Consider the following 16,272-nt stretch of genomic DNA (forward strand, 5'->3'; position numbering starts at 1 on the left):
TTTGTAGGCCAGCAGATTTTCTGTGTCTTCCAGCTGAGTATAGGTGATGCCATCTACAAATAATTCTTCATATTGTTGGGTGTTGCACTTGCCTTATGGTTATCCTTAGCTTTGGAAGCTATTTTTACCTCAAAGTCTGCTTTTAGAGATTTGGCAAGTTCCCTGATTTGCTTGTTTAGACTAATGATGGACTTATTTCTGTGCTGAGCACATTCCCTCTTACTTCTCAGCATGATGTTCTTTCTTTTGTTGTACAACCTCTTAATACTAGGGGTTTATTAGGGTGGCTTGCTTTTCTGGTTTGACCTGGGTTTATTTTGGTCCCATCCTGCCATTTTTATGCATTTATTTATATGGTCATACAGGGCTTTTTTGTATGCCTCTGCATATCTTTCTGAGTTTTCTGGATTTGGAGGAGCTTGGAAACTATCTATGCTATTCCTTAATAGGGGGTAATTTACCTTAGAAAAGTTCTTAAAGTTTTGGTGGTTGGGTGGGGGAGTAATTTTACATTTATAGGTTCATAGATTAGTACTAAGCTAATTGCCATAGCGAGTCATTGTAAGCCTAACCGGTTATCCCTTGTGAGACTCAAACCTTGCACCTTGTGTTTATAAGGCAAATACCTTAACCATTAGGCCACCCTCCCAACCCTTTCAAGGGAGACCCCTTTGTGATCTGATCTTACTAGTGAGGACATAATACTGGGGGGGGGGGGGGTGCAGCACTCTGTCATATTTGTGAGTACCAGACCTGGGGTATTTGTTCCCCTAGTGTGATTTGTGAGATCCAGATCTGGGATATTTGTTCCTCTAGTGAGAGTGCAGATTAGCTAATCCAGGGTATTTGAAATTACAAAGTCAAGACATCTTTGTGCCTGCATGTTAGTGGTCATTTATGCCTCCTAATTAATGCAGGGGTAGTTAAAATCACCCATGAGTATGGTATTGGATTGGATGGTGAGTGATTCTAGTAACTTCAGGTATGATGTATGGGTTTCGTGGTTCATAGTGGGGGACCTTTAGCTAGTAAGAATATGGTAATGGATTTTTTCCCATGATTAGTTGAATATGGAGTAGCTCAAGCATGTCATATTGTTTGACCAGCCATGAGGTATGCTTATCCTTTATGTAGATAGATGCACCTCCACCTTTTGTTCTTTCATGTTCATTGGGTAGTCGGAATATATGAAAGGCATTATAGCCATGCACTGCTGGAGTGTTTTCTATGGCCATGTTTCAATAACTGCACAGATGTCAGCAGTAGTCAGGGTGAGGAGAGCTTCTAGGGAGTGCAATTTCTTGTTGAGGCTAATAGCATTGACCAGTAACTCCTTTAGCTTATCCTGAGTAGCTTTTGTTATGTTGGAATATTTGTCTTTTTGGCAATGCCTAAACAAGGCACTGTAGGGGTGGATAATGTTTTGGCCAATATCCAAAAGCCTAGAGGTGATAGTGAGGACCATCCCTGGCAAAGCAGCATGGCCTATCAACCATATCCAACCCTGATTGACTACACCCAATATACAAACATTTAAAACACAATTTGGTTCCTAATGCTCTTTCTACTATAGCATCCACCCCCTAATCTTACCATCCCTCATCTTCTAAAAAAAAAAAAAAAAAAAAAAAAATTAAACACATCTACTTTCTTTAGGGTTTTTAACAAAGTATTTTTATCTCATGTCACTTTTACTGTATGTTACTAATTTATATTGTGAATATGTCTACTGTAATATTGCACATTTGCCTCTGTAACTGGTTGGAGCTTTTCTCCCCGGGCCTCTACTGAAAATGGACATATATCCAGTTAGACTAGCCTGGTCAACAAATGTAAAATAAATAAATAAAAATAAATAAAATATCCTTCTAGGCTGACAAGTATTGGCCCCCTTTGGAATGTCACCAGTAGTTAAGCCAATTGTTAAAGTCGATCCTTTACTGCTGGCATTGTGGCATCACCCTTGGATATGGTAGAATACTGCTCAATGCTAGGTTCATACCTGCCTGTGACACCTATAATGAGAGCTCAGTAATATCTTTTCATATATTCAAAGGAGTTAAGTCTCAGGTCATTCATGCCCACATCGGCCATGACTGAGTCATACTGGTACTTAGGCTAAGTGACCTGATTGCTTGTGTGATCTGGCAAATCCTGACCCCTGACAGGCAACTAACTGTAACCTTCACCTTATCCAGCCTGGTAAGAGCGACATCAGTGTGTCTCACAATGGCATCTGCTATGACCAGAATATTGGGTCATGGAGTGTTTTGCCTTATGAGCTTGGTAGACAGTGGAGGAATTCAGAAAGTTTTAACAATGCATAGAACAGTGTTAAAATGTAGGGTGTAAATAGCACAAGTATAAGTAAATAGCTAATAAATGATTTACGTAATGAACAGTGCAGGGTACAGAGGATGGTGTAAAACAATATAACGAGAGAAGTACAAGTCAGCCTAATGCCTGCTTAAAAGTGCAAGGCTTAACAGAAGCACACGGCAGCAGTCTGCGCTGAATGGAGCAAAAGGACAAACCAGACAAAAAGGTATCCTTTATAACAGAAACCGAGTAGAAAAATTGCAAACAACAGATCTATGAACAATATTTGTATTAAACAATCAGTGTAAAGGATATACTGTGCTAGTCAAGGAAATGATAGAGCTGTCCTTGATGTAACAGGTTACATTACTGATGAACTTAGCTGAAGTAAAAGTGAAAGTTGGCTTATTTAATCCTTCTCTTCAGAAACATTTGGTACTACTGAATTCTGGACAAAGCTGAAAATAATGGGGGGAAGGGGATAAAGGTGTAAATCAGGGACAGCTATTAAATATTCTCGTTATAATCTTAGAAAATTGCTAGAATAAGTTTTGCATTAGCATGTATTTTCTAATGGATGCAAAGTCTAAAACTCAGATGTCTGTCATTATGTAGTTACTTTAATTTTCAATGATTCGCCAGAAAAATACAAATTTTTTGATGGGCAGACCAGACATATGAGGCAAAAATCTGGGCATTCTGTGAAATTCTGGATAGTTGAGAGGTATGTCACCGACTAACATTTCCTTGTGAGCAGACCTCTACTGGGCCATGCGCAGCTAATATCCAGTGATTTAGCAAATCATTCTACATGTTGGTACATTACCCTCTTCTTCCATCGAACAGTCCCTCTGGATAATCCACAAGGCCAAGTTCTTGGGCACTTTTCCATTTTGGTCAGTATCACCAGAACACTGATTTTGTCACATTAACCCAACAAAATGATGACCTGATGCTACACTGTGTGGCCTGTACTGTATCAGCTGAATATTCAGTATTTCAGTATGTATTTAAATCTTTTCAAGCTGGCTGTCAAACCAGGGTCTTTGCTTCAATGTCTGCATCACAAAAGGAATGCTGTTTGTGTATATAACAGCTTCCTCTCTGCCTTTGCCAGACTTACTCAGTGTGTCCATGGACCACTCACAAAGTTGTATTCTGAGATGTGTCAAGTTTCTTGAGATGATCATAGGAAATGAATTCAAGTGTGACTTCCATATTAATTCTGGCTTTATAAAAACATGAGAGGCTTCTGGTGCTATACAATGACAGAGCTTTTATGATTTGTTATAGTAGAACAGCTACAACTCAAGCTTTCCTGATGTCAAGCCCAATTCTAACTAACGTTCTTACAATCATTACACACAACTTGAGCAGGTTTATAGTAGATGTACATGGTTTGTTGCCAGTATACCTTCTAGGTTTCACCACTGTGAAAGCCTTAATGAGTTTACTTGTTTAGCATTTCCTATCTTAAGCTCACCCAGCTTCATCTAAACAGCTAAAAACTCAAAAGACTGCTCCAGTATTATCTGACTTAATGAACTGGTGTACACCATATATTTTTTTGTTTGTTTGTTTTGCATTTCATTTGTATTTACCAAAGTAAAATATTAAATTTAGTGTTGATGCATTTGCCATTGTTTGTATAGATAAGGATCATGAGCTCTGTATTTAGTCAATAAAATGCATGCTACACTACTACTTTTTCTTTCAATTAGTTCCTATGTTCATAGGTAAATACTTTGCCATCAGTCTGCAAATTATTATACGCCTAACCAATAACTAGAGGTCAGAATACAACACCCTGTTTGGTATGTACCTCTCAAGACATCTGCAACAACTGGAAAGGCCTGCAGAAATACCTCACAAAAAGAATCACTGGCCTAAAGCAGATGACCTACGCTGACCGCCTAAAAAAACTCCAGCTATACTCTGTCGCATATCATCTACTCAGAGGCGATATCTGCTTAACATACAAGGCCATGTCAAACCCAGAGCTGTTGGACATGCTACACTTAAAGAAATCCCAATCCTTCAGAGCCACATGCTCCAGGGATCTAAACCTTGTCATCACAATAAACAAAACATGCTGGTGGGATAGGTTCCTGACCCAGAGACTCCCCAGACTCTGGAATAGACTGCCCATACATGTCAAGCAGAGCACCTCTTTGGTCCTCTTCAAAAGGAACCTTGACGATTGGATGGGAGAAAGGAAATTCACCCCGGGAATCACGTCAGTCACCCTGCTAGACAGGGGTCCAGGGTAGTAAGTAGTGTGGGAAGAAATAGCTAGGGAATTGATATGGCTAGGCTTGTATAGGCCCTAGGGCTGATGCCTAGTACCAACCTATGAACCTAAGAATCAAACCCTGTACCATCTATCAGTAAAATAAGATCCTAATCATTATACCAACCCTTCCCTCTTAATTTTTGGTTTCTGCAAAGAAAACAAAGAGACGAATTGTCTGTCTCAATGCAAATTCTGAAACAACCTTAAGTATGAACAAAGAATTTGTTCTCACCTCTAATCCATCCCTGTGAAAGATGCAGCCAGAGCCCTCAATGTATAATACCATAAACCTCCTGTAATGGAAGCCCATGGGATGTATGCAAATGACCACTTAAGTACATACCAGTGTTTCTGCTACATGGCTTTCAAATACCCATGACTTTTTATTTAAGTCTTTATGGTCTTTCATGATTAATGATGTTCCAAAGATCAAAGAGTATTTGTCATTGTATAATTACTGTATATAAGGCACTTCTTTAATCTGATACTTACATACTGAAAACATGTGTACTTGTTTTCTTTATTATTTTATTTATTTATTTGACATTTGTTAACTGGGTTTGTCCATCTGAACCAATGGCCAGTTTTCAGTGGAGACCCGAGGAGAAAAGCTCCAGCAATACAAACATAAAAATATAACATAGTAGGGAATATACAAAAACCCAAGAAAAACAATGCAGCAATACAACATAAGCAAAAATTGCATATGCAGTAATCAGGTGAAATGAATAACTGTAGTAAAAATAAAACAAAATGAAGTAAATACAGCTAGTACATTTAAGTATTTACCATAATGACATTTCTTATCTAAGTAGCATAATATAGCATTGTCTAGGGTACAGATTAGTCATTAAATTATTAGATGTAGACAGATAGTGAAAATAAAAACAAGCAAAAATGCACATTATGGAGGATTTAGGCAAGGACAGACTTTTGAGTTCAGAAAGTAGTGCTTGACTTCAGTTTTAAAGCAACTGGAATTAGTGATGCTACAAATGTGAGGTGGTAGCCTATTCTACTCAAGGGGCACAGAGTGTTTATAGAGTTTACCATAAGTTTTGTTAGGTTTATAGATGTCTAGAAGGTGCTGGTCAGAACTACGAAGAGACCGGGTTGGGGTATAAGGAGATAGGTACAGTGTGATGGGCAGGATAGCGGTTTGTTGAGTAGGGAATGTATGAGCTGCATCTGGGCAAGTAGTAAGAGCTGTGAGAATTCTATCCATTGAAGCTGTTTCAGGGCAAGGCAATGATGGCATTTATAAGGTTGATTACTGGCGAATCTGGTTATGTTATTGTAAGCTTGTTCTTGTCTGGAGAGAAGGTTTTACTGGAGCTGAGTTAGGATAGGGGAGGCGTAGAGGAGACATAGAAGGAGATAGGCTTGGGCAAGGGTGGGTTTGGAGCCGGGAACAACAAATGTCTTATTCCTGTAGAGAAGACTCAGTTTCATGTTAGTTTTTTTTGATACAGTGTTGAATATGGATGTTAAATTTGAGTTGGTCATCGATTATTGTATCCAGTTACTTAGTGTGAGGCACAGCTTTGATAAGAGTGTTATCTAGCAAAGAAATTGTAAAGATGGATTTAAGGTGGTTGATAGTTTTGGGGAGAAATAGTAGGAGCTTATTTTTTTTAGGGTTAAGTACAAGCTAATGCTCTGGATTTAAGGTGGTTGATAGTTTTGGGGAGAAATAGTAGGAGCTTATTTTTTTTTAGGGTTAACGTCAGAAAAATATGTATTAATGTGTGTGCTTAATGCTAATTAGAAACTAAATGAGTTAACACGTTTTTCATTCTATTTTATATGCACTATTTTATATACAGCTTAGTTTTATATGAGACTAAAAGATGCTTTTGAAACTGCAGTGTGCTTTCTGAAACTTGCAAGATGCCCTCTGACCTAGTAACTGCTAGCACAGCAAAATTCATGTTTATGCCTTTTGGAAATGTACTTGAGAAGCAGGTGATTATCTGCTAGGTCAGGAAGCAATGAATGAACAATGCCATATTCTATAATGTAATGATTTTGAACAATTATCTCTGTTCGAAGTATAAGAACACGCACGGCTGCAGAAGGAAGAGATAAACCAGACAAAGAACTGTTGGAGAAATGAACTGCAATCTATACTTGCTTTGTGCTCAAATTAGCCATAGTACCTTGAATGGTAACATTGCATATATCTAATCGGTGGTAGCCAAGGCCATGTTGTTTTTCTTAGGAAGTTTCTCACAAAAAATTGATAGTACAAGCAGAAATTTACAAAAACAATTACTACGAAATGATGATGTTAAAACTTGTGATTTGCTACGTCAGCTTGGTAGGCAATGTCTTATTAGAAAATGTATAAAAATGCTTGCATTTCATGATTCTAGTTAGACAAACTCTGTATTAGCACGTTTTTGTCTCCTTGCTGCAAGATTAAAGTGCCTAAACCTGAACCTACCATGTATTGATAATTTTTAAACTATATTTTTCCTTTGACAGATTGGTCCTTCGAGCCAGAAAAATCTCTCGCTCTAGCTCAGGTCAGATGGGCCCGGTGGCATGAAACCGTACGGGGAAGAAGCCACATCGGTTCTTCTGCTTTGAAAGACCTCCGACTGAATTGTCGTTCAAAAGAGACCAGCCACTGCTTCTGATCGGCGATTGGAGGACGAGTCAACGTTCCGGTGGGATCAAAACATGGAGGCTCAGGTAAGGAGGAATTTACCTTTTTCTGTTTTAGATCAGGGACTTGTTACAGTATTTTTGTTTTTGTCAGGGAGATTTGCTACTGCAGATCAGGGACAAAAAGATTGCTGTCTTGTCATAGATCAGGGAAACAGAATAGGTAGGCAGTTATTCTAGATAAACTGTGAAAAAGTGTAAGTCATGGTATCACGTGATAAAAAGGGTTACGTAACAATTTCTAACTTAGCTAAGGCAACATGGGAAATCAGTGCACAAAAAGTTCCTGAGACCCGCCCTTAACCGAAGACGCAAAATATATGCAATTACAGCGTGCCGACAATGTTAGGTATGGGTTAATAAATATAAATTTGATGGTAATTTAGATAAACCTTCACTTATTAAACTTGTTAGACAACTTAAAACAGACACGAAAGGTCAGCTAAAAAAGCAACGTCAATTAGGATTCTCTCAGGCACACAGGTGGCTTGAGGAAGCAAACCGCAGGGAACAAAAGATTAAAAATTCAAAAGCAATGTTTTTAGATAAAGAAGACAATAACTTGGTAATAGCAATGGCCGCTCCACCCACTCCGCTTCCTTTACCAGAATATGAAGCGAGTGGACAAATTGATCCACCTCCGCTATATCCAGCTGTTCCTGCAAAACCAAAACCGTTTGTCAGAGATCCTATCGAGACTAGGTCTCAAACATGCAACTTAAGAGGGGATATTGAATTGTATGAAATAAATAAAAATTCACAAGCTATGAGTGAAGAAGAGATATGTCCACTCATAGAAGTACCAAATCCACAGGCAGGACAGGCAGGACAGGACCCAACTCTTCTAGTATATAGACCGTGGACACCAGAAGACATCCGGAAAGCCACAGAGGGAATTCCCCATCCAAAAGTTAATTTTAGAAAATTCTTAGAAGACTTTTACAGGGCATGAGGTTAAGTATTCATTTGAATGGAGAGGAAGTAGAGAAAGCAGTCAGACAAATCATAGCTCCAGATTGGCACATGATCAGTGGCAACTGGAATCCCTGTGATGTAGAACTTAGGCCACTCCCACATAGTAATGCAGAACTGGATAACAGAGTGAAAGGTCTGACAGACAAAATCTCTGAGAAATGGAAGCCTAGGGCTGATTGGACTTGCATTAATCAATGCATACAACAAGAAGGTGAAACAGTTGATAGATATTATGCCAGATTATTAGAGTGTTTTAATAACCATTGTGGAATGCAGGTACCTGAAGACCAAACACATGATTCCCCATATGAGCAGCAGCTAAAGAATGCATTTTTGAAAGGCAGTATTGCATCCATTAGCAGCTTTATTACAAAGCACATGGTAGATCATCGTACAAGTAGATTACAGTCATTACTTGAATATGCAAGACATGCCAAAAGGCATTTTAATAGCAAAAAGAAAACTCAAGTATTTGCAGTAGAAGACAGATCAGACGTCTTTGTAGTACAAACTGGGGAGAAGGGTAAGAAAAATACCCAGGGAAACAAACAATCTGATAAACGATCAGAGGACTTTGAAGAGAGAAAGAAAAGGGGTGAATGTTTTAAATGCGGGAAAAAGGGACATTTAGCAAGGGATTGCAGGCAAAATAAAAAGGTAACCACAGAAGACAAGGAGGGTGAGGACTGACTATATGATAGTCAAGAATCACTGGAAAGGAATAAACAAGAAAAGACAAGTGCAAATGTGATAGAAGGGGTAGAGGATGTGATAGAAGAAATAGAGGATGTGCATGAGATCACAGATAATGAAGAAAATAAAATTTTAGACTTAGCATTATTGAGCCTAGAGCTCTACTTAGCAGACACAAAACCAGAAGTTACACTCCTGGTAGAGGGGAGGGAAGTAAAATTCCTGTGTGACTCAGGGGCTTCACAGACGCTGATAAATCCTTCCAAACTACCAGAAAATTCAGAATCACTTGACTACATATTAGTGAAAGCAGCTAATGGACATCTGTATCGGGAGCCACTCTCCCACAATATAGGGATAACTGACCCTGTTTCAGGATTGACCCAGAAAAGCAAAATTGTTGTTTCTGCAAAATGCCCAGTGAATCTTTTGGGCAGAGACCTAATGCAGATATTTGGCATAGCAGTAGTTCCAACTATGCAGGGTATGGAAGCACAGTGACAAATTAATACTTTTGTAGTGCGACCGGAGGGTGAAACATTTTATTGGTACAGCCAGGACTTGGTTACAACTGCTCCAGGGGCAGTAACCGAAGAACTGATGAATGTAGCCATCAGTAAATCCCCCTCCCTTAACACTGATAAACAGCATTTGTTGCATTGCACTCTATATTACTGTAGCAAACCAGGACCTGATAAAGAATATGAGCAAGAACTGTTTAGAAAACACACTAACAGATTAGTATTACGAAATTTGTACTGGGACACAGAAGGAAACAGTGTAGTGAGCTGTTCATTGCCCCAGGAATTCCTAGCACTTTACAAATCTAACTGATTACCACATGTGAGTTTGACTAAAGATAAAAATGTGAAGTGGGCAGACCTAGGAGAAAAAGTCACAAGGTGGGAAAAGCAGACAGAGTTAGAACTTTCCAAACAGGGAGTACAAAAGCAGAAACTGAATTGGATAACACAGACACATCCAGCTGTACACTCACAGGCAAGTGAGGACAGCTGAGTGGCACTCTTACTAGAGGAAGAGGAAGAGGAAAAAGCCTTACGAGACATACCAGAGACTCTCTGGTCAACAGGGAAATCAGATGTAGGACTTATTTGTACAGCAGGACCAGTTACTATCACGCCAAAATCAGCATTTAGACCTCAAAAGAGACAGTATCCCTTGAGAAAGGATGCAGAAATAGGAATCAAACCTATAATAGCAGCCTTACTTAAGGAAGGAGTATTGATAGAATCTCCTGATTCACCATGTAATACACCCTTATTTCCTGTTAGGAAAGCAAATGGAGAATGTCGTATGGTCCAAGACTTACAAGCTGTAAATGACGCAGTTATACCTAGGGCACCTATGGTGCCAGATCCACACACCTTATTAAATGATTTGAAACCTCAACAAAAGTATTTTTCTGTGGTAGATATTAGCAATGCATTTTTCTCAATACCGATACACCCTGACAGCCAACATTGGTTTGCATTTACATTTCAGGGGAAAAGGTATACATATATGCAACTACCACAGGGATATTGTAAAAGTCCAACAATATTCGCACAAGAAATGGCAAGTAACCTGGCAGGATTTATCCCACTGAAAGGCAGTCAGATTTTACTTTATGTAGACGACATTCTGCTGGCAGCCTCCACCCAGCAAGAATGCAGGGAGGATACCATAGCATTATTACAATTTTTAACCACTCAAGGACACAAGGTAAACAAGAACAAACTGCAACTTTGGAAAAAACAGGTCAAATACCTAGGATATGTAATATCCAAAGAAGGCAGAATATTAGATGAAGACGGAAAAACAGCAATATTACAAGCACCTAAACCAACTACCAAGAAGGAAATGATGTCCTTCCTGGGTACTACTAACTTTTGTCGGAGTTGGATTCCAAACTATGCCTTGGAATCTGCTCCACTGACCAACTTGATATTCAAAAAGCCTATGGCAGCACAAGATTTATTACAGTGGACACCAGAAGCAGAATTAGCTTTCTGCAAATTGAAACAACTGATAGCTTCTTCATTAGTTTTAGGATTACCGAATTATCATAAATGATTTTTCCAAACTGTAGATTGTAAGCAAGGTTATATGACATCAGTGTTAACACAACAGCATGGGGACAAACAACACCCCATAGCTTACTATTCATCACAGCTAGACCCAGTGGCGTGATCCCAGCCCCACTATGTACAAGCAGTAGTCACAGCTGTAATGGCAGTGCAGGCTTCAGCCTCAGTAGTGTTATTCCACCCTCTCACATTGAGAGTGCCTCACGCAGTCACAATTATTTTACTGCAAGAAAAAGTAGCATATCTTTCTCCTGCTAGACATCTTTCCTGTATGACTATATTGTTGAGCCAACCTCATATGACAATTGAACGATGCACAACTTTGAATCCGTCAACCTTGCTCCCAACCCCTGCAGATGGCAAACCACACTGCTGCCTGCAGGAGATTGAGCAAAAGACACTACCTAGAAAAGATCTCACGGATGTTCCCTTGGATGATGCCGAGGTGACATACTATGTGGACGGCTCGTGTAGGAGGGGTCCTACAAGACAGAATCTAGTGGAGTATGCAGTAGTTTCTGATACTGAGATTTTAGAAGCAAAGTCTTTACCACACAACTTATCTGCACAAGCAGCAGAACTGATTGCTTTGACAAGGGCATGTACCTTGGCAAAGGGAAAATGAGTGAACATTTTTACTGACAGCCAGTATGCTTTTTCTACTGTACATGTTTTTGTGCAGCAGTGGAAAAATAGAGGAATGATAACATCTACTGGTAAACCGATTAACCATGCGCAATTTATTTTAGATTTGTTAGACTCTATTCAGTTACCTCAGAAAGTAGCTACTTACAAATGCGTAGCTCATACCAAGCAACAGGATAGGATTTCAAAAGGTAATGCGAGGGCTGATACAGCTGCAAAACAAGCAGCTTCAGCTTCAGAAGTATTTCTTTTGAGTGAGGAATTACAACCATCTGAGATTTTAGACTTAGAAATGTTAAAAACAATGCAGACACTTACTACAAATGTAGAAAAACAAAAGTGGATAAAACGAGGAGCAATCCTTGAGAAAGGACTGTACATCTCCAAAGAGAGGAAACCGATTTTGCCATCTAACTTGTTTAGATATGCAGCTTTGTTGAGCCATGGGCAGTGCCATGTCTCAACAGGGGGGATGGTACAGTTAGTGAATCGAGTGTTTACGATGTATGGATTTACAAACTACACAAAAAATTTTTGTGCAGCATGCCATGTTTGTAAGAAGCATCATGCACAAGGGGCATTAAAACCTAAGCAAGGGAGTTTCCCTACATCACCGTATCTGTTCCATACTAGCTGTATGGATTTTATAGAGCTGAACAAATGCAAATATAAGAAGTACTGTCTTGTCATTATAGATATGTTTTCCAAATGGGTGGAAGCTTTTCCAACAAAAAATCCAGATGCAGCTACTGTTGAAAAAGTTCTTGTTAAAGAAATTATTCCTAGATTTGGCATACCGGAAAAGATCTATAGTGACAATGGCACACATTTTGTAAATCAAACTATACAACAACTAAGCCGTTATTTCGGGATTTCTCTGAAAAACCATTGCACATACCACCCCCAATCTGCAGGATTAGTAGAGAGGCACAATGAGGTTTTGAAAAACAAGCTTAGGAAATTGATTAGTGAGACACAAAAGAACTGGGTGCACTGTCTACCTCTGGCACTGTTGAGTATGAGAACTGTTCCAAATGTAAAAGGGTTAACTCCTTTTGAAATTCTGTTTGGGAGGGCATATTATACACCTCAGTGGAAACCTCTCATGCCTGCAGAGCAGGAGGCTGACAGTTCACTTGCAGAGTACATGAGGCGATTTTTGAATAACAAACTTTTGCAGTTAAATTCTGTTTCAGATAAAGAACAAACCAGACCATCGAAAGCAACAATAGCCCCAGGCACGTGGGTCTGGGTGAAGGTGGTGAAGAAAAAGAACTGGAGTTCTCCGAAGTGGGAAGGACCGTACCAGGTGCTACTGTCAACACCCACTGAAGTCAAGATCGCAGAGCGAGCATCCTGGATTCATCTGACACACTGTAAACTGGTTAAGAACTTTGAACTGGACAAAAACCTTGTTACTGTTGTACAACGAGAACAAAATGACCAGGCATAGAGTAAACAGAGAAGCAGAACAACCTCAGAAAATTTGCATGATTATTCTGATAGCTATACTGATAACATTGATCTTTTTGCTGTGGCCTTTCCTTTTCCCAGCCACATGAGTTGAACTGAACAAACATGATGCATTACTCATAGACTGGCATCCAAACTTTAACACTTACCAAGCAATTAAATATGTGTATGCTGAGACTTTTAATGTTTCGAACTGCTGGATTTGCACAGCTATACCAACAGCATACGGGGGATTATTAATGACTGCTGTCCCCCTAGAGGTCAATGAGACCTGGGAAAACTTGATTTTTGATACTACATCTGTGAAATCACAAGACAAAATAGCATTGTACCTACCTGTTACACAAAAAGGGATTGTATGTTTTTACAAAAATGACACTATTCAGGTGGGTTGGAGCAATTGCAATGTGACTGTTTCTTATAAATGTTATATTAAAGCCAGTAAGACTAAAACTATTTGTGATACAAACTATGATGCATATTTTGAGAAGATGCATAGAAATGTTGATGAAATACAACATAATCCTGTTCTTTTAAAGCAGCTTTCTATTATTGATAAGAAAATGTTTCATGCAGGGCAAGCTTATATCAATACTAAAGTAGAGAATTGTTATTTTGTTTGTGGGAAAAAAGCATATAAATGGCTACCTGAGAATTGGTCCGGCAGTTGTTTTTTGGGTTACCTGGTTCCGGCCATATGACACACTGCAGCTTTGCCTCAGGGAAAAATTCGAAATGTCAGAGAGGTCAGCAGTAAACCTAGAAGTCCAATTAAGAGACCCGAGAATCCGTTGGGATGAATCGAAGCAGGGTGGAGAAACCATAATTCCGTAAAAAACAAAGATAAACTGACACACATGGACTTGAGTGACACCATTATATCATGGGCAGGCATAGCCCCTGCATATGGTGCAGTGAAATCGATTTGGGATCTGAGAAAACTGTCTAAACTTCTCGAAGTTATGAGCAATGCAACTTTTTCTGCTCTCGAATTAGTGACTGATGAACTGAATGCTATGAGAACTGTGGTGCTTCAGAACCGCATGGCTCTTGACTTCACCCTAGCGGCGAGAGGTGGTACGTGTGCTTTAATCAAAGAAGAATGCTGTTCATATATTCCTGACAACCAGCACAAGATAAACAACCATCTTGAGGTGATCCAGCAAGTGTCGACCATGACCAAACCAGGCCCAAACCCTCTGACGGACTTTTTCCAGAATCTGTTTGGGGGGTGGGGTTCCATCCTAATGAACATCCTGATTGCCATTTGTGTAGAATTACTCCTATTAGGAGCATGCATTTGTTGTGGTATTCCCTGCATTTAAAAGTTAATGAAAGATTTTATAGACATGTCATTTTCTGAGACTTTGTATCAAAGTACTGAAATTGAAGAGTTGTTGAAAAGTGAAACACTTTCATAAGTTTAAACTGAATGACTCTCTTAACTGCAAATCCTGAATGGAAGAGGTTAGGAGAAGAAGCAAACTGTTTATGCTTTTGAAAATAGAATTAAAAAGTATTAACAGGGGGTAAATGTCAGAAAAATATGTATTAATGTGTGTGCTTAATGCTAATTGGAAACTAAATGAGTTAACACATTTTTCATTCTATTTTATATGCACTATTTTATATACAGCTTAGTTTTATATGAGACTAAAAGATGCTTTTGAAACTGCAGTGTGCTTTCTGAAACTTGCAAGATGCCCTCTGACCTAGTAACTGCTAGCACAGCAAAATTCATGTTTATGCCTTTTGGAAATGTACTTGAGAAGCAGGTGATTATCTGCTAGGTCAGGAAGCAATGAATGAACAATGCCATATTCTATAATGTAATGATTTTGAACAATTAGCTCTGTTCAAAGTATGAGAACACGCACAGCTGCAGAAGGAAGAGATAAAACAGACAAAGAACTGTTGGAGAAATGAACTGCAATCTATACTTGCTTTGTGCTCAAATTAGCCATAGTACCTTGAATGGTAACATTGCATATATCTAACCTGTGGTAGCCAAAGCCACGTTGTTTTTCTTAGGAAGTTTCTCACAAAAAATTGATAGTACAAGCAGAAATTTACAAAAACAATTACTACGAAATGATGATGTTAAAAGTGTGATTTGCTACGTCAGCTTGGTAGGCAATGTCTTATTAGAAAATGTATAAAAATGCTTGCATTTCCTGATTCTAGTTAGACAAACTCTGTATTAGCACATTTTTCTCTCCTTGCTGCAAGATTAAAGTGCCTTAACCTGAACCTACCATGTATTAATCATTTTTAAAGTATATTTTTCCTTTGACAGTTAAGTACAAGCTAATGCTCTGTGAGCCATTTTTCCACAGATGAGAAGGAGTTTTGGGTGATGGAAAGAAGTTGAAAGATGTCAGCACAAGAGATGAGTAGAGTTATCGGCTTACTGTATGAGGGAGGAGGTGTTGCAGGAGGAGGAAATATGATTGCTGAAGATGTTGAATGGGTGGGCAAGGATTGAGCCTTGAGGGACACCTGTTTCGATAGGTAAGAAAGGGGAGCAAGCAGATAGTCATCTGATAGACTGGAGCCTATCTGATAGATTGAGAACCAGTGAATAACAGAGGGGGAGAGATTATAATCAGTAAGCTTAGTAAGTAGCTTAGAATGGGAGACAGAATCGAAAGCTTTAGAGAGGTTGAGAAAGAAGAAAGACACGAGGAGGTTTTTGTCGCTGGCTTCAGCAACAGTGTGAGTGAAAGATAGGAGAGCAACAGAGGTGCTGTGGTGTGGTGTAAAGCCAAGCTGAGTGGGGGGGTCAGAAGATTTTCATTAATAAGGTGAGTTAAAAGCTGATTGTGAATACATTTTTCAAGGATTTTGGATAAAAGAGATAGGATGGCAATGGGTCTTTAGTTAGAGGGCTCACAGGTTCATAGGTTCATAGCTGTGTACTAGGCTAATGGCCCAGGGGCCTTTACAAGTCTAGCCCATAGGATTACCCAGGCATCATGCCACCTGACCTTAGTTCCCAGTGCTTCTGTCGAGTAAAGCCACTGGAGTGATCCCTGGGGTGAATTTTCTATTTCCCATCCACTCATCAAGATTTCTCTTGAAGAAGGCCAGTGAGGTGCTCTGCTTGACATTTATGGG

This window comes from Protopterus annectens, chromosome 2.part1, assembly GCF_019279795.1.
Source record: "Protopterus annectens isolate FY-2018-M chromosome 2.part1, PAN1.0, whole genome shotgun sequence".
In the NCBI taxonomy this organism is placed as follows: domain Eukaryota; kingdom Metazoa; phylum Chordata; order Ceratodontiformes; family Protopteridae; genus Protopterus; species Protopterus annectens.